The following is a 20,673-nucleotide window of genomic DNA, read 5'->3' on the forward strand; positions in this document are numbered from 1 at the left end:
CGCGGTCCGCGAATTCGTGCGAAATGGCAAACAAAATCAACGAGTTCGCGGATTTTCCTGCCAACTCGTGGATTATTTTTCTATTTGTCACACGTGTGTCTGTAACTGCACTGAGGCCCCTCGAGTGAGATGTCCATCATTGTGAAGAAAGGGCACAAAGACGTTGCAAACCCTAGTGTGTGTGTCGCAGGGCCAAACGGGCGGAGCTTCCTTGCGAGTTCACATGCCTCTTTAAGGGTCAGAGACCGATCAGAGCAGAGATGAGAAGGAGGCAGCATCCTGGTCACAGGAAGTATAAGGGGATTGCACTAGAGAAATTTGTGGATGCAAAGACCTCCATCAAGGATTACATCTAATTGTTGGCGGTAGATATGGGGAGGAGCACACCTGCCTAACCTTGACCGTGCGCACTAGTACTTTGGGCGCTGAGGTCCCTCGAGTGAGCTGTCCATCATTGTGAGGAAAGGGCGCAAAGACGTTGCATACCCTAGTGTGTGTTTGGCGAGGCCAAATGGGCAGGGCTTCCATGCGAGTTCACATGCCTCTTTAAGGGTCAGAGACCGATCAGAGCAGAGATGAGAAGGAAGCAGCCTCCTGGTCACAGGAAGTACACAGGGATTGCGCTAGAGAAACTCGTGGAAGCAAAGACCTCCATCAAGGATTACATTTAATTGTAGGCGGTAGATATGGGGAGGGAGCACACCTGCCTAGCCTCGACCGTGCTCACTAGTTGTTTGGGCACCGAGGTCCCTCGAGTGAGCTGTCCATTATTGTGAGGAAAGGGCGCGAAGACGTTGCATACCCTAGTGTGTGTGTGTGATGGGGCCAAATGGGCGGGCCTTCCATGCGAGTTCACACGCCTCTTGTTTATAAAGTGTCAGAGGCCGATCAGAGCAGAGATGAGAAGGAAGCAGCCTCCTGGTCACAGGAAGTACACAGGGATTGCGCTAGAGAAACTCGTGGATGCAAATACCTCCATTAAGGATTACATCTAATTGAGGCAGTAGAGATGTGGGGAGGAAGCACACCTGCCTAGCCTCGACCGTGCTCACTTGTTTTTTGGGCTGATTATAATTCGTGACTGAAGTTGAGCTTCAAATCGGGCACCTGCTTTATTTATATCATTCTGATAGTGCTTCCTGTTGAGGTTTAATTTTTGCGACAGGAGCATCATGGCAGAATGAATCCTGCCTGCATTATCCACGAAGATGCTGCAAAAAAAATAATAAATTGGCCCGCGAGCGTATTTGCGGATTTTTCGGCAAATTCGCGTGTTTCAAGGATGGCAAAATTGCCAAAAATCCGCAAAATCCACGAGCGGAACGGATTTTGCACCCACCATCAAAAAAAGGGCTGGGGTTCTATCCATCTGATATAGACACGTTTTGTTTGTCTGCTGCATCTCCCGTATCTGCTTGTGACGACTAGTACATTCCATAGTTGAGACATCTGTGTAATGAACTAGGAAGCAGAGATATAATTGCCACCCCCCACGGCTGTTGTTCTATCCATCTGTGGACCCCTATGTATCTGTGTACCCCCTATGTTACAGAGAAGCTGATATAGACATGTTCTGTCTGTCTGCTGCTACTCCCGTATCTGCTTGTGATATTCGTTCCCATTTTGGAAAACTTAGAATGACCTGTATAAAGTATGGATGACTGATAGCATATGGAGAACAGTCAGTGGATCTTTCCACTATACTTAAAAAAGGGCTGGTGTTCTATCCATCTGTGGATATCTTATGTATCTGTGTACCACCCTATGTCATGGTGGAGCTGATATAGACACGTTATATTTGTCTGCTGCTGCTCCCGTATCTGCTTCAATAAATCAATCAATCATAGCATTTATATAGCGCACTACTCACCCGGAGGGTCTCAAGGCGCTTGGGGAGGGGGGGGGGGGTCCGCTACTGCTCGAACAGCCAGGTCTTGAGCTGCTTCCTGAAGGCGAGGTGGTCTTGGGTCAGGCGGAGGTGGGTCGGGAGGGAGTTCCAAGTCTTGACGGCCAGGTGGGAGAAGGATCTTCCTCCTGTTGTGGCCCTTCGGATGCGGGGGACGGCGGCGAGGGCGTGGCTGGTCGATCGAAGGTGGCGTGTGGGAGCGTAGAAGTTGAGGCGGCTGTTGAGGTAACTCGGCCTTGGTTGTGCAGGGCTTTGTGTGCGTGGGTGAGGAGGTGGAAGGTGATTCTCTTGTTGACCGGGAGCCAGTGCAGGTCTCTCAGGTGTCTGGAGATGTGGCTTCGTCTGGGGATGTCGAGGATGAGTCTTGCTGAGGCGTTCTGGATTCGCTGGAGTCTCTTCTGGAGCTTGGCGGTGGTTCCGGCGTAGAGGGCGTTACCGTAGTCCAGACGTCTGGTGACGAGGGCCTGGGTGACCGTCTTCCTGGTCTCGGTGGGGATCCACCGGAAGATCTTACGTAGCATGCGCAGGATGTTGAAACAAGACGAGGAGATGGCGTTGACTTGTCTGGTCATGGAGAGGGAGGAGTCCAGGATGAAGCCCAGGTTGCGTGCGTGGTCTGTTGGTTTGGGTGCGGAGCCCAGGGCGGGTGGCCACCAGGAGTCGTCCCAGGCAGAGGGCGAGGAGCCCAGGATGAGAACTTCCGTCTTGTCTGAGTTCAGTTTCAGGCGGCTGGTCATCATTCATTCGGCTACGTGTTTCATCCCTTCGTGTAGGTCGGCTCTGGCGGTGGCGGGGTCGTTGGTCAGGGAGAGGATCAGCTGTGTGTCATCGGCGTAGGAGATGATGTTGAGGTTGTGTTGGCGTGCAATGGCCGCAAGGGGGCTCATGTAGACATTGAAGAGGGTGGGGCTGAGCGAGGAGCCTTGAGGAACGCCGCAGATGACTTCGGTGGCCTCTGACCTGAACGGGGGTAGGCGGACTCTCTGTGTTCTTCCAGCGAGGAAGGAGATGATTCATTCCAGTGCCTTCTCCTGGATTCTGCTTGTGACAACTAGTACATTCCATAGTTGAGACATCTGTGTAATGAACTGGGAGGAAAATATATACTTTCCACCCCCCAGGGCTGTTATTCTATCCATCTGTGGACCCCTATGTATCTGTGTACCCCCGTATGTTACAGAGAAGCTGATATAGACAAGTTCTGTCTGTCTGCTGCTACTCCCGTATCTGCTTGTGATATTCGTTCCCAGTTTGGAAAACATAGAATGACCTGTATAAAATATGGACATCTGATAGCACATGGAGAGCAGTCAGTGGATATTTCCACTAGACTTAAAAAAGTGCTGGTGTTCTATCCATCTGTGGACCCCTATGTACCTGTGTACCACCCTATGTCACGAGGGAGCTGATATAGAAACGTTCTGTTTGTCTGCTGCTTCTCCTGTATCTGCTTGTAACAACTAGTACATTCCATAGTTGAGACATCTGTGTAATGAACTGGGAAACATATGAGGGATAAAAAATAGATTTCCCATGCATAAGGAGTATCGGACCTATATTATGTTAGCATGATGCATCTATACGTATCCTCTTTTGCTTAAAAGTATATATATATCTATATATGCTTGCAGGGGTAAAAGGTTTATTCGCTCCTTGCATATCTATCACTAACAGAGTAGGCCGACATGTTGTTGCCGACCTAATGATACGCGCTTGGCTGAAAGTCAACCTGCCCCGCCTGAAGGCAGCCCGAGTTACGATATGTATGTAAAGCATGGTATTACACCTCTCTTGTTTAATACACTATGGCATAAATATACTAAGGATAATGTAGAGCTGCAAAGGCCCTTAGCCGGGTCTTTTGATGAGAAAAAGATACATTTTCTGCAGGATTGATTGTTTTCTAAACGTAGTCGACAGTCAATGTTTGATTCCCTAAACCTATGGCAGAAGCAAACAAAGCGTAGACGTATACGGGAGGAGAAAGTATGCAGAATGAAGGGGGGTCAGACAATTACGCAAAAAGCCATTGCTTATGATAAAGCTCAAACCGAACAGGGACTTGATTGTGCAGATAGGCAATTAAGATTGCAAGTGGATAAGACCTATGTGGCTAGGACCGAAGCGGAGGATGAGATGGAGGACTTATTGGATACTCGTCCCCCTCCACCATATGCTCCACAACGTATATATCCCTTTGTTCCCCCAGCTCCAGTACAGGTCTCTTCAGCCTCTGCCCCTGTTGTTTTCTCTTCCCCTGTCTCTCCGGGAACGTCCTCTGTTTTATCTCCCTCTGTGACTGAGACAGCTACCTTATGGTCTGTTACATTGCCATCTTCGGTTATGTCTACAGCTGTTTTGTCTCCCCCTACACTTGCGTGGGCTTCCCATTCTCTGAGCACAACCCCATCCTTAGCTGTTTTAACTCCAGCTCGTGCTCCGGGGGATTTCAACACACGAAAGTTGTTAACTCGTTCGCCTGTAGGATTAAACGAGAAACAGATGACTGAAAATCAGTCTTCCCAGTGGATGAGACAGCCTATTTATACTATAACTGATATATGGAGCACGCTTCGAGACTTTGAGCATGTTAAGCAGCAACATGCCCTGAAACACATGGCCACATGTCTTCTTACTTTATGGGAACAGTGTTTTGCAGGAGGGATGGCCCCACAAGTGATGTATGATATTCGAGACAGGGCTCATAAGTCTGAACTTATATCAGAGGAAGTGTACAAAAATGTTGAGGTTTTATTAAGTTATCGAGGACAGCTGCACCAAAAATGTTCATCATGGGACTCTCAGCACCCTATGCGAGAAGTCCATCCTATCTTTCATCCTGAAATACCGGAATTAAAGCTGGAGAACCGGGTTGGAGTCTCAGCAACTACGCTAAACATCCTGTGATTCTGAGCAAATCACTTAATCTCCTCGTGCCTAACAAAAAAAAAATTAATGTGTCCTTCTGTAACAAAACTGGTGCTATGTAAAGCGCTCTGATACCCGATGTCTCTGCTCTAGTTCGGGCTATATAAAACTCTTAAAAAAGAAAATAAAAAAAAATAAAAAAATCCGGATGAGGTGACTAGACCCCGCCATAAGTGTGGCAGGGTATGCTCAGACGTGAATCCCTTGCTCACTTTGCCACTGGATTCAAGCAAGCCGGGCTGAAGACGGCTGGAATGCCAGAAACCGGTCCTCTGAAGCTTGTTTCCGGTCCAGGGAAGGCATGGCTTGACAAGTCAGGCTGGACTGTTCCCATGAGGCACAGGGTCAGACTGATTTGCATATAACCATGTCTGAACTGGGGTGGCAGAGTGAGCTAAAGAACGGTGATGGATTAAACCCAGATCTTTTCACTGGGTGTGAGTGTTTGATTGGTTCAGATGCTCCGTCCATTAACACCCCCTTTTAGACCTCATGTAGAGGCACGAGTGCAGGAACAATGGGTTTATACCCCCTGGAAGAGGAGTGAAGTCCTCTCGCTAAAATCACAACTCCTGACCCCGTAAGAATCCCACGGCTTATTATAAGGAACTCACAGAAGCGGCTTCCTCAGCCGTTATGACCCTAGCTGACATAGAGCTATTTTTTGCATTGTTAGTCCCTGTTGATGTATGGCGTCAGGTGCATGATCAGGACCATGTTCAGGAGTTAGGCGGAACATGGGAACAGATAACGGATTGGGATAAGGAACGTAAGCCTGGTGATAAACCAAAACCCGAACTATTGGCGTTATCTGGCCATATTATTACTTGCATGCATTCCTTAATTCCGCCTCGTAAGGTGGATTGGGATAAATTGACAGCATGTAAGCAGAAGAAAGACAAAAGTATTTCTGATTTCTTCACTAGATTTGAAGGCCTATTCAACGATTTTAGTGGAAAGGATTTATTATTGGAAGGCGATATACGATTATTTGTTAATCGTTTTGTGACCAATTTGTTACCGGAAGTTTCTGCGTGGCTACAGGCCGCTGAAAGTACCTGGACCACGTATACGCCCTCTGTAATATTGAGGATGGCCCAATATTGCGAACTTAGAGAACATGAGAGTAAGGATAAGACAGAAAAGAAAATGAAAGATCTTAGGACACCGGTGTTGTTACAACAAGTTGTTCGAGGACGAGGCAGAGAGAGAGGTGGTTGAGGGTTCGTCCCGAGGGGGGCGGGAACCGGACGAGGCGGAGGGCCTGTTGTTGTTTTGGGAATAAACCAGTGTGCTTACTGTAAGGAGGAAGGGCATCTGCAATTTCAGTGGCCATTGTTGCTGGCTCAGAATGGGGCTATGCGAGGAGGAGGAAGAGGTCGAGGTGGTGTGGATCGCAGTGACATGCGCCAATCAGAAAAGAATTACTTTGATAATCCGAGATGTAGGCAGTATTATAATGAGGACTGTAAAATGGATGCAACCGAAGGGTATGTCTATACATAGACAGCCAAGGACCGAGTGGGGGCCAGGTGTCAGTACCGCTTGATCAGGAAGGTCCTTATGTAAAGGTGTATTTGTTGGGGACATCTGACATTTTTTTAGTTGATATGGGTGCGATGAATAGTTCTATTTCTCGTTCTTTGTTCTATCTGGGCAAAATAATGTTTCGGTGGGATTCTTGGGAATTCCGGTGGTGAGACCCATTTCCAAACCTATTCTGTTTACAATTGGTCCAGTAACAGTAGATTCCCCGTTTCTTTTGACTTCCCATTGTGGGGAAAATGTATTGGGCTTTGATTTGTTAAAGAAATTACATGCAAAAATTAATTGTTCTCCTGATGGTGTTTATTTGACTATCCATGCTCTTGGCAAGCATACTTTGCAGTGTTTCACCAAAAACAAACCCCTCCCTCCTGAGTTTGCTGCTATCCCAGCGACTCTGTGGGCCACTGGAGACACAGATGTAGGGTTATTAAGGATTCCACCCGTTTCTATTACTTTGAAGCAAAATGCTCGGCTTCCACGTATACCTAAGTACAAAATTTCTCCGGCGGGCGAGAAAGCTTTGCTCTCCATCATACAAGATTTGATTAAAAGGGGTGTGGTGGAGGAAACGGCTGCTAATGAATGCAACAGCCCCATTCTACCGATCTTAAAAAAGGCCCCTGTGGGAAGTGATCCTGACTATGTTGCTACTTATCGTTTTGTGATTGATTTGTGTGAAGTTAATAAAATAGTGGTGCCCCAACACCCTGTGGTTTCTGATATCACTACTATTCTCACTATGATTCCTCCCACTGCTAAATATTTCTCTGTGATCGATTTAAAGAATGCTTTTTTTAGCATTCCGATACATCCTGATAGCCGTCATATTTTCGGGTACTCATTATCTGGTCGCAGCTTCCGGTTTTGTCACGCTCTCCAGGGGTACACGGAGAGTCTGAGTATTTATAGTCAAGCTTTGAAGGCATTGTTGGATGAGTTGGTCCTACCCCCTGGTAATGTGCTTTTGCAATATGTTGATGATCTGTTAGTGGCCTCTGATACTGAGGAGGGTTGTAAGGAAGCCACTGTACAATTATTGTCTCATTTGGCGACTAATGGCAATAAAGTATCTCTTTTATAAATTCCAATATTGTCGACAGGAGGTGACCTACCTTGGTCATCTACTGTCGAAAGAGGGAAGGAGACTAACCCCTGAGCGTGTGACTACCATTTTTAATATATCTGTACCTCGTACTCAGCGTGATGTTTGTGCATTTCTCAGCATAACTTCTTAGTGTCGCCAATGGATCCCTAATTTTTCCCTTCTCACTAAACCTCTCCTGTATTTAACCATTAAAGATGTGCATGAACCTTTACCCTGGACTGATTCTTGCCAAAATGCTTTTGACTCTTTGAAATCTGTGCTTTGCTCTGCACCCATTCTTGGTACCCCTGACTACCAAAAACCTTTTGTGTTTTATGTACACGAGGTGGACGGTGGCTCGCTTTCTGTGTTAACACAAGGATTTGGTGGTAAGCAGAGACCGTGTGCCTATTTCTCAGCGGTGTTGGATTTCGTTGCCAGAGCACTCCCTAGCTGTTGAAGGGCTACTGCTCCGGTCGCAGTGACTATTCGACAGACGGAAGGGCTCATCCTGAACACTGATCTCACATGATGGTACCGCACGCTGTGGATACATTATTGAACAAAACGAAGACCCAGCACCTTACGAGTGCTCGTCTTACAGGTTACGAATTGACTTTGTTTGCTCCCCACATTACAATTAAACAATGTACCACTAGTCTGAACCCTGCCACGTTACTACCCCGCCCTTCAAACGAAAGGAACAATGATGTTCATGATTGTATATTTTGGATGGAGGAAGAGACGAAGGGACGGGTAGACCTGACAGACAATCCACTATCTGACCCTCAAAAGGAGTTGTATGTCGATGGTTCTTGTTTCAAATTACCAGATGGCACGACAACTGCTGCATATGCGATAACTACTCTTCACACTGTAGTTGAGGCTTCTCGAGTACCCTATCAATCAGCACAGGCAGCTGAGTTAGTGGCATTGCTTCGGGCCTGTGAGTTAAGTGAAGGATTGAGAGTAAATATTTACACCAACAGCCAGTACGCCTTCAGCGTGGCTCATAGTTTTGGCCAGCTTTGGTCCGAAAGAGGTTTTCTCACTTCCCATGGTCAGTGAATACAGCATGGACCCTTGATTTTGCAATTGCTGACAGCATTGACGTTACCAGAGATGGTGGCTGTAGTTAAATGCAGTCACACAAGGCAATGGTTGATGCAGTGGGTGAAGGTAATGCCTTTGGTGATCAAGTAACTAAGGAAACTGCGGAATCCAAAGTGACCTCAATGTTTGTGACTAGCTCTGCTAGGTGGGTGGCTGAAACAGAGATGTTTAATAACACCATGCAGAGTGTCCGAGAACTACAGAAAGAAGCTACCCCTATTGAGCTGGCTCACTGGAAAGAGAAAGTGGGAAAATTAGATGCAGAGGATTGTTGGATTGATTTGACAAAAAAACAGTGATGGTTGTTGCCTAATGCTTTAGTGAATGCGGTGGTGACAATGGCACATGGTTTAACTCATATTGGAGTAAAGGGTATTTGTGCATTATTAGATCATGTAAGGTATAATCCCAATATTTCAAGGACTGCTCCTCCTTTGGTGCAATATTGCATGATGTGCTTACGACATAATCCTGGGAGCAGGGAGCCTGTTCTGAGTGGATACTTTGCACCACCATCTTTGCCTTTTGATGTGCTCCAAATGGATTATATCCAGCTGGAGTGCGTAAATAATTTAAAGTATGTCCTGGTCGTGGTGTGGGTGGAAGCCTACCCGACCAAAGAAAATACTGCTTTGGCCACGTCAAAGGCGTTGGTAAAGGAATACTTCCCACGCTATGGATTGCCTCTGGTGATCTGGAGTGATAACGGGGGACATTTTAATGCAGAATTCATCAGTCACATCTGTAATGTAAATTGTAAATGTAAATTGATACTTGTATAGCGCACTACTCACCTGCAAGGGTCTCAAGGCGCTTGTACGAATACCGCTGTGGAACCCATCCTGGTTTTCCCTGTGACGCGTCCACTCCTGGGCACCCCCAAGGTGGAGGCCAGGCATCCTTAGCGTTGTGGGGGCCGTTGTGGAGATTAAGCAAGCTATTGCCCAGAGTTGCAGAGTGGGACTCCATGATTGGAATAGGCACCGAGGCGAGAATTATCAGGTCCGTGGAATTTTGAGCCCAAGACCCGCTGAGGCGGGGAATTGAACCCTGGTCCCGGGCTAGACCTCTGCATCAGGGTCTCCCGCTCTAACCATTGAGCCACACTTCTCCACTAATGGACTACAGATTAAACAGAAATTCCATGCGGCTCGACACCCCCAGTCGGCTGGGTCGGTAGAGAAGTATAATTGGATACTGAAGCTCAAATTAGCAAAAATGCAAGAAAGTACTGGATTGAAGTGGCCAGATGCTCTACCACTGGCAATAATGTCAATACGGGTTACCCCACATTCTTGTTCTGGCTTATCTCCGTAGGAGGTAATTTTTGGGCGCTCTGCTAATGTTTGGGGTATCCCGAGACCCAGAACATTTCGTGATATAGAGTATCCTATGTTGACAGACTATCTGTATGCTTTGACTAAAGATCTCCGTTCCATTCATCAACAGGTCTCAGCAGTTTTGCAGCCCCTGCCGGAGGGTCCTGGACATCGATTAGAGCCAGGACAGTGGGTTCTGGTCCGAAATTATCAGCGAAAATCCAGCTTGGATCCCCGTTGGTCGAACCATTCCAAGTCTTGTTTGCCACGTGGACGGCAGTAAAGGTGAACACCAAGCGACACTGGATCCATGTGTCACATCTGAAAAAACTACCCCTCCCACTTCTCTATGATCAGCGAATCCAGGAAGGTGTCCTGACCCAGGAAAGTGAGCGAGTTCCTCGTTTTATCCCTTTTTCTGACGCCCAGGTAATGGAAGAAGGGCAAGAAGAAGGTGTTTGAGTCTCAGAAGGGGCTCTGTCATCAGCACAAGTGATTGCCCCAGATTCTGTTGCCCCTACAGTCGAAGAGGAGGCTCGTAGTACCCATGTTTCACTGGATTCATCATCCTCTGTTTTGTTCCCTGATCAAGAAGTGCCTGGCCATGCTCGATACAACCTGCGGCCCAGAAAACAACGTGTTACCCCAGATGAATATAGTAGGGGGTAGGAAGAGGCTTAAGTGATAGGGTACAGACCTGTTCTTCGAATGTCTGTTAGATGCGCTTCTGGGGTACTGAGGGAGAAACTGGACTGAACGCACTGAGAGCCTTGAAAATTTGCTTGCTCTGTTCAGAAAGAAAGACAGAATTTCTTGTTTAAAGAGGCCCAGGTTGTGTGAGAACATAACTCCAACGTGAGAAGCTTGCTTTGATATTATTTGCGATGAACGATTGGAGCCTACCTGTGAGGCTCTAAACAGACACAGGAAAGAAGCACCCTCTGGCAGGTTGGACTGCATCGCCCAAGTTTATTTTTGGACTTTTAGTTAGTATATATCCCTTTGCTCGTTTTGTTCCTGAAGAGGAACGTCCTTTTGTACCCCGTTATTTCCCTGCACATATGCCTGTCTTTTCGAGTTGGACCCAACAAGTTAAAATTGCATTTACAGTTATTATAGCAATATTACTAATCACATTGATGGGAGTATTCATCTATTTAGAATTCCGTCACCTTATGCATACTGTTTTAGGAACAACTGCCCCACCTCCAGAACATTTGTTTCATACTATAGCCCCATATAAGGAAAGGCATCGTCAGACTTATGTGAAAAATGTATTTGTTGAAATGCTTCATCAAACACAGAGTGCCACCAATACTACAAATTGTTGGGTTTGTGGTCTTTTACCATCTGTTATGCACAAGCATAACATATTCATATCCCTACCCATGTCTCATCTGGGGAGTTGTGAAGCTTGGTTTAAATTACTTTCAATGATGTATATGCATTATACTGTGGACACTCAAAGGTTTTTGGAAAAAGATTATTAAATGATTTTAGCATATATTGAGGTTCATCAAGGATTCGACCCCTAGGGGAATAATGCAGAGGAAACCTTTGATCTGAATGCATGTATGAATATGTATACAAAGCATGAAAATACCACGTGGTTGAAAAATTAGATTTTAGATTTTGTTGAGTTTAATTTTACTCAGTATTTTCGACATTTTCAAGACCATAATGTTACTGAGGATAGGGCTATTCCAAAGCCTATACTAAATATTACTTCTGCGTTCTGTATTCAGGGAGTAGGGTACATATCAGTAGGAGAAAGCTGATGTAATTACACTTATCAGTTGCATACTTTTAGCAGCCCTCCATTGTTAACCCCTCCTAATGTATATTTTGTTTGTTGAGAAAATGCCTACACTTGGCTTACATGAGGATGGGCTGGACGTTGCTACCTGTCCTTCCTGTACCCTCCAGTGGATATTGCCCCTTCTAATTATCACAAGGATCACCGCTTAGATAAACAAAGTGTGCTTATAGGGAGGAATTTAAAGAGGGATAGTTACTACCGATATGGATCAGACAGATACTCCACTGCAGCATTTTACCGACATTATAAAAGGAGTGTTTCCTATTTGGGGGCCTATAATAACCAGCATAGAAGTACCGCGTTTGTCCAGAGTAGTTGAAGGGGTAATTAACACTACTGCAGGACTATTGAGTAATATAACCGTAGAGCTACAAGTGACCAGACTCGTTTTGCTTCAAAATCGTTTGGTTTTAGACGTTATCGTGGCAGATCGAGGAGGAGCATGCCGTGTGATCGGCAGATCTTGCTGTGTTTATATTCCTGACTTCGCCCCCTCAGTTTATTTGGCTATCCAGAAGCTACATTGTTTGACTTCCGAAATACATGTAGAGACTAGTACATGGTCCCTCTCTGGTTGGTTCTGAGGTCTGTTGTCTTCTTGGGGATGGAAAATTCTGATAGTGCTGGCATGTATAGCCGGTATCATATTCACGTGCTGCCTTTGTGTACAATGTGGATCTGTATGTTGCTCTTATTGTGCAACTAAACTCACCTCCTCCGTGGCTGGTCCATCCCCAGCAGCAGTAAAGGCTCAGTTAGTTCAGCAGGAGCTCAAAGATTTAATGCTGATTGATGAGGGAATATTTGAAGATTGAGCTGTTTTAGTTAGCTACATCATGCTAAAAGGGCCTTTCTGAGGGATAAAAAAATAGATTTCCCATGCATAAGGAGTATCGGACCTATATTATGTTAGCATGACGCATCTATACGTACCCTCTTTTGCTTAAAAAAAAACATCTATATGCGCTTGCAGGGGGATAAACGTTTATTCGCTCCTTGCGTATCTGTCGCTAACAGCGTAGGCTGAGAACCATACAGACTCCATTTTCCGAACCTATGCTCAAACACGGGCTGTGATCACGTGTTAGTCTCCGGCAGTTGTCAAGCCCCAGTTCATCTGAATTACTGGGAGCAGCTGAACGTAGGCTGTCTACTCGACTATCCAGAGACTCACCCCTCCTGACCTTCCCAGTAATAAATAGTTAAGCTTTGATGTAATCATGTGTGCCATATATGGTCCTTCCCTGGAGCTCCATGGCCAACTGGTGTTTTTCCTTTACTGTGATTATATGTGTTGAACCGAAAAGTATATAACCTCATGTTTGAATACGAGCCAACAGTCTTCTCTCCGCACCTGATGGGCGAGGGTTGGAGAGGCTCCTCTATAGAGAATTTTTGCTTAATAAATAATTGAACTTTCTTCACTGCCAACTGACTGATTATTTAGTAAATGGGATTGGGGCTATTGGTAGGTATATCCCCTTATGTTATTTTTATGGTACTTCAGCGGAGATATAATTGCCACTCCCCAGGGCTGTTGTTCTATCCATCTGTGGACCCCTATGTATCTGTGTACCCCCTTATGTTACGGAGAAGCTGATATAGACAGGTTCTGTCTGTCTGCTGCTACTCCTGTATCTGCTTCTGATATTCGTTCCCAGTTTGGAAAACTTAGAATGACCTGTATAAAGTATGGACGACTGATAGCATATGGAGAGCAGTCAGTGGATCTTTCCACTAGACTTAAGAAAGGGCTGGTGTTCAATCCATCTGTGGACCCCTATGTATCTGTGTACCACCCTATGTCATGGTGGAGCTGATATAGACAGGTTCTGTCTGTCTGCTGCTGCTCCCGTATCTGCTTGTGACGACTAGTACATTCCATAGTTGAGACATCTGTGTAATGAACTGGGAAGCAGAGATATACTTGCCACTCCCCATGGTGTTGTTCTATTCATCTGTGGACCCCTATTTATATGGGTACCCCATATGTCACGGGGGAGCTGATATAGATATGTTCTGTTTGTCTGCTGCGGCTCCCGTATCTGCTGGTGACAACTAGTACATTCCATAGTTGAGACATCTGTGTAATGAACTGGGATGCAGAGATATACTTGCCACCCCCAGGGCTGCTGTTCTATCCATATGTGGACTCCTATGTATCTGCGTACCCCCCTATGTCATGAGGGAGCTGAGATACACACGTTCTGTTTGTCTGCTGCTGCTCTCCTATCTACTTGTGACAACTAGTACATTCTATAGTTGAGACATCTGTGCAATGAACTGGGAAGCAGAGATATACTTGCCACCCACCATGGTGTTGTTCTATTCATCTGTGGACCCATATGTATCTGGGTACCCCCCTATGTCACAAAGCAGCTGATATAGCCAGGTTCTGTCTGTCTGCTGCTACTCCCGTACCTACTTGTGATATTAATTCCCAGTTTGGAAAACTTAGAATGACCTGTATGAAGTATGGACGTCTGATATCATATGGAGAGCAGTCAGTGGATCTTTCCACTAGACTTAAAAAAGGGCTGGTGTTCTATCCATCTGTGGACCCCTATGTATCTGTGTACCGCCCTATGTCACGGGGGAGCTGATATAGATTTGTTCTGTTTGTCTGCTGCTGCTCCCGTATCTGCTGGTGACAACTAGTACATTCCATAGTTGAGACATCTGTGTAATGAACTGGGATGCAGAGATATACTTGCCACCCCCCAGGGCTGCTATTCTATCCATATGTGGACCCCTATGTATCTGTGTACCACCCTATGTCACGGGGGAGCTGATATAGATATGTTCTGTTTGCTGCTGCTCCTGTATCTGCTGGTGACAACTAGTGCATTCCATAGTTGAAACATCTGTGTAATGAACTGGGATGCAGAGATATACTTGCCACCCCCCACAGCTGCTGTTCTATCCATATGTGGACCCCTATGTACCTGTGTACCCCCTATGTCACGGGGGAGCTGATATAGACAGGTTCTGTTTGTCTGCTGCTCCTCCCGTATCTCCTTCTGATGACTACTACATTCCATAATTGAGACATCTGTGTAATGAACTGGAAAGCAGAGATATATTTGCTACCCCCAGACCTGGTGTCCTAACCATCTGTGTACCACCCTATGTCACGAGGGAGCTGATATAGACAGATTCTGTTTGTCTGCTGCTGCTTCTGTACTTGCTTGTGACGACTACTACATTCCATAGTTGATACATCAGTGTAATGAACTTGGAAGCAGAGATATACTTGCCCCCCCCCCGGGCTGGTGTTCTATCCATCTGTGGACCTCTACGTATCTGTGTACCCTCCTATGTCATGGGGGTGCTGATATAGACAGATTCTGTGTGTCTGCTGCTGCTCCCGTATCTGCTTGTGACAACTAGTATATTCCATATTTGAGACATCTGTGTAATGAACTAGGAAGCAGATATATACTTTCCACCCCCCAGGGCTGGTGTTCTATCCATCTGTGGACATCTATGTATCTTTGTATCCCCCTATGTCACAGGAGAGTTGATATAGACAGGTTCCGTCTGTCTGCTGATGCTCCTGTATGTGCTTTTAACAACTAATACATTCAATAGTTGAGACGTCAGTGTAATGAACTAGGAAGTAGAGTTATACTTGCCACCCTCAGGGCTGCTGTTCTATCCATCTGTGAACACCTATGTATCTGTATCCCCCCAAGACTCATGGGAACAGTCCAGCCCGAACTGGCAAGCCATGCCTTCCCTGGACCGGAAACAATCTTCCGAGGACGGGTTTCTGGCATTTCAGCCGTCTTCAGCCCGGCTTGCTTGAATCCAGTGGCAAAGTGAGCAATGGACTCACGTCTGAGCATACCCTACCAACTTATGGCGAACAAAGCGGTACAAAAGGGGGTGGTGATGGACCGAGCATCTGAACCAATCAAACACTCACACCCAGTCAACAGATCTGGGTTTAATTCATCACCGTTCTATAGCCCACTCTGCCACCCCAGTTCAGACATGGCCGTATGCAAATCAATCTGACCCTGTGCCTCATGGGAACAGTCCAGACCGAATTGCCAAGCCATGCCTTCCCTGGACCGGAAACAAGCTTCCGAGGACCGGTTGCTGGCATTTCAGCTGTCTTCAGCCCGTCTTGCTTGAATCCAGTGGCAAAGTGAGCAAGGGACTCACGTCTGGGCATACCCTGCCAACTTATGACAAACAAAGCGGTACAAAAGGGGGTGGTGATGGATCGAGCATCTGAACCAATCGAACAATCACACCCAGTCAACAGATCTGGGTTTAATTCATCACCGTTCTTTAGCCCACTCTGCCACCCCAGTTCAGACATGGCCATATGCAAATCAGTCTGCCCCTGTGCCTCATGGAAACAGTTCAGCCCGAACTGCCAAGTCATGCCTTCCCTGGACCGGAAACAAGCTTCCAAGGACCGGCTTCTGGCATTTCAGCCGTCTTCAGCCCAGCTTGCTTGAATCCAGTGGCAAAGTGAGCTAGGGACTCACGTCTGAGCATACCCTGCCAACTTATGGCGAACAAAGCGGTACAAAAGGGGGTGGTGATGGACCTGACTGATTTGCATATGGCCATGTCTGAACTGGGGTGGCAGAGTGGGCTAAAGAACTGTGATAGATTAAACTGAGATCTGTTGACTGGGTGTGAGTGTTTGATTGGTTCAGATGCTCCGTCCATGACCACCCCCTTTTGTACTGCTTTGTTCGCATTAAGTTGGCAGGTTATGCTCAGACGTGAGTCCCTTGCTCACTTTGCCACTGGATTCAAGCAAGCCGGGCTGAAGACGGCTGAAATGCCAGAAACCGGTCCTCGGAAGCAGGTTTCCGGTCCAGGGAATGCATTGCTTTGCAGTTCGGGCTGGACTGTTCCCATGAGGCACAGGGTCAGATTGATTTGCATACGGCCATGTCTGAACTGGTGGTGGCAGAGTGGGCTAAAGAACGGTGATGAATTAAACCCAGATCTGTTGACTGGGTGTGAGTGTTTGATTGGTTCAGATGCTCCGTCCATCACCACCCCCTTTTGTACCGCTTTGTTGGCCATAAGTTGGCAGGGTATGCTCAGACGTGAGTCCCTTGCTCACTTTGCCACTGGATTCAAGCAAGCCGGCTGAAGACGTCTGAAATGCCAGAAACCGGTCCTCGGTAGCTTGTTTCCGGTCCGGGAAGGCATGGCTTGGCAGTTCGGGCTGGACTGTTTCCATGAGGCACAGGGTCAGACTGATTTGCATATGGCCATGTCTGAACTGGGGTGGCAGAGTGGGCTAAAAACGGTGATGGATTAAACCCAGATCTATTGACTGGATGTGATTGCTTGATATGTTCAGATGCTCGGTCCATCACCACCCCCTTTTGTACTGCTTTGTTCGCCATCGGTTGGCAGGGTATGCTCAGACGTGAGTCCCTTGCTCACTTTGCCACTGGATTCAAGCAAGCCGGGCTGAAGACGGCTGAAATGCTAGAAACCGGTCCTCGGAATCTTGTTTCCGGTCCAGGGAAGGCATGGCTTGGCAGTTCGGGCTAGACTGTTCCCATGAGGCACAGGGTCAGACTGATTGGCATATGGCCATGTCTGAACTGGGGTGGCAGAGTGGGCTAAAGAATGGTGATGGATTAAACCCAGATCTGTTGACTAGGTGTGAGCGTTTGATTGGTTCAGATGCTCCGTCCATCACCACCCCCTTTTGTACCGCTTTGTTCACCATAAGTTGGCAGGGTGAGGTAATTGAAATTTTTATGGTCAAGTATGTCCCCTAACGTGTACCCCAACGTCTCCATGTACGTGCTTAAAGTGCATATAATTTCCCTCCATGACCGAATATGAAAACGCAAATACATTTGCGTCCAACATTAACATGTCCTCTTTCAGATCCACCATGAATGGATCAATAATTCAGTTCCTAACCTTGCCATGCCAACGTCTTTACGTGGTACACTTTTACGTTTTTCCTGACTCTGCCGAGCTAGGCCCTGATTTCTGTCTCCGAGCCCTTTCTGCTTTCTGCCTCCTGCCTCTGAAAGCTGCAGCATGGACACGTATCCCTGACCTCTGCCTTACTTCCTGCCAAGCGAAGCGGTGCCTGGCTCAACCTGGCCTGCCTGCCAAGACAGTATTTTGCCTTCAAGTTATCAGTTCAGCCTCCTCGAAAATACATTCCTGTCTAGTGATTTAGGTAAACATCTCCCCGGCTGCAGAGCAAAGAGCAAGCCGTCCTGTCTCCATGCAAGTACTTTACAGTTCCCGTTGCCATAGTAGGCCCATGGCCCTGCACGTAGACACGTAGACACATATGCACGCACTAGCATTCAGTATAGAATAGCCTCTGCCCGAGAGACCTTTTACTCCAGATAATACATCCTCCAAACATAAGATACTAGATATGTTATAGGTCCAGGTCGTCCTGACATCCCAGACTTCTGTCTCCTCTACTAGTGTTAAAGTTCTCCCCAGTTACACATCTATGTCACGTCATGCTAGCTGCGCGCGCATCCGCACTTTCTGCTGATTCTGCAACTTTCTCTATGCACCCACCCACATGTGACGATTCTTGTGACGTTCCTCTGACATGTATAGTGCACGCCTCCGTGTACGCCTATTGCACGCCTTCTTTCACGCCTCCTGTTACGCACATGTGTTCTTATCTTCTCCTTTTCACCTGTTACGCCTACTGTATTGAATTCAATGATGCTACTTTACTATATATAATGTGTAATGTTAATAAAACGTTGACTGTCCCTTCCCGAACCCTAGTGGTGACGGAACATGATCTCCAGCCTCGAGGTTTTTCCAAATAAACCCCGTAAGACTCAGATACCACGGACTCTGCCTCTCATTTGAATGAGCTGTCTTGTAATGATAATTATACGGAAAAATAGTCCAGGTAATTAAATTTACCACATAATTTGGCGCCCGAACAGGGACCCCTCCCCACCCCACGCGCCGGAGATGCGTCGCAGGCCTTGCCCCCTGCCACAGCCGTGACGGACACCTATGCGCATCTGCAGGTTTTCCTGTATCTCCCTCAGGCCTACGGAGGTGACGGAGACTGCGGTCCACATCCAGACGAGGCGGTGAGGAGTGCGGAGGATCCCGACCAGAGCCCAGCCGAGAGTAGCAGTGTCCGAGGTATCCAGAGACCCACCTGTTCCGATGTGACGAGGCGCATGCGCAGTAGCAGTACCAGTAGACGTCCAGTCCAGTCTGAGGCCTTCAAGTTCAAGTTCAAGTATTGCTCCCGGTGAGTACCGTTGCTAGGGACGCATCTAGACGGGTGCATTAGTTTGTGTCCGGTCAATACACGTCTGGGTACACAGTCCTGGTCCGTACGTGTTCACTTAGGTGAGCGCGGTATGACGTGTCTCTTTATGGGACCGGTCTGTACTGTTTAGCAGTGCATCTAGTAATTCAGTAATTCAGTGATTCAGTATTCAAGCCTTCTAGTATTATTCTCACGTGATTCTAAGTATTGTGTTTTATGTACTAGACAGTATCTATTCGAAATGTTTTAATGTGTTTTATGTCGTGGTGTGAATGATTGTTTGCTTTTCATTACTGTGTTTATTGTGTTCGAGTCGAAGTAAATATGCCGTTGTTTTCAAAGTTACGTCAGATAGGAACTAGGAAAGGGATACTCGAAGAAGCAGTGCCTGTTCCGCCTAGGGACACTCCAGGGCACTTTATGTACCACAAGCACGGCTTAGACGCTGTGTTGTATTTAGATTTGTGGGTGGACTACACCAAGCACTTAGAAGAGAAGTTTAGATGGCCTGTCTCAGGGACATGGGATGCCGAGTGCATCATGAGAGTAGAAGAAGCATTATGGAAAAAGAAAGCCAGACAATCTCAGAAAGATGCCATAGAATTGTGGCGTAAAGAATCACATAGAAGAACAGAAAAAGAATTCAGAAAAGCAGAGAAAAGTAGAGAGGAATCCGAAAAAGCCAAAGAAAAAGAGTTACTAGAAGAAGGAGAACAGGTCAGATCAGAACAATTAGACCATCAAAGAAATGCACTCATTACCGGCATGTATCCAATTCTTACCGAGGGCCTGCCTAAGGCCAACCCGGAAGTATCCAATAACTTGCCACCACCATTGATACCGACTAAAGTACGTCACCATAAGACCGCAGCAGATATTTTCCTTTCTTCCTATTTAGATGATGTAGCTCCCGCATATTCCAATGTACCCGTACAACCTGCTAATAATAATCTGCCACAGCTTATTCCTGCTGATCAAGCCACGACCCCCCCACGTCAGCATTTTCCCGCACCTGTTGTCACTTCCCCTACTGTTCTCCCTGCTCCTGGTCCGCATAATCCGTTTGGCACAGCTGCATCACAGTCAGGTTATGCCCATGCTTCCGCCTCAGGAGGGGCCACAGGAGGTCCCTATCACACCCCGCCGCAAGTACAGCGACTGACAATGAGAGAATTAGCTACACTGCGTACCCCGAAAGCGACCCCTTCTGAAACGCTTAAACAATACCTTACAGATTGTAGATATGATTCAGTACCTGGCAAGACAGGACCCATGATGTTAGCCTCGTTACGTCTAAGACGTGTTGCAGATTACCTGATTACACTACCAGGGATGCCCGAACATTTAGACAGGATATATCATTTTATTCAGACAGGAGAAGGCCCTGAATGTGTTCGTGAAGCCATGGCATATCAGAAAGTTGATACACAAGCGTTACTATTGCGATTTTTGATTAATTGTTTAATAAGAGAACGAGATCGACCAGGTTTTGCTCAAGAAGAGATGGATGTATTGACTAAATGGAGTCAGGATATTGCAGATTGTAAGCATGACAGAGAGAAATGTATAGAGGCCATGTCTAGAAAAATCCGTAAAGAAATAGTAGCCATACATACCCGACAGAATGCTGAAAGGACAGCCGAGTCAGATGATAAAGATACCTCAGAGGAGGAAGAACCCGAGAAT

The sequence above is a fragment of the Lissotriton vulgaris genome, chromosome 4_1 (assembly GCF_964263255.1).
Source record: "Lissotriton vulgaris chromosome 4_1, aLisVul1.2, whole genome shotgun sequence".
NCBI classification, from domain to species: domain Eukaryota; kingdom Metazoa; phylum Chordata; class Amphibia; order Caudata; family Salamandridae; genus Lissotriton; species Lissotriton vulgaris.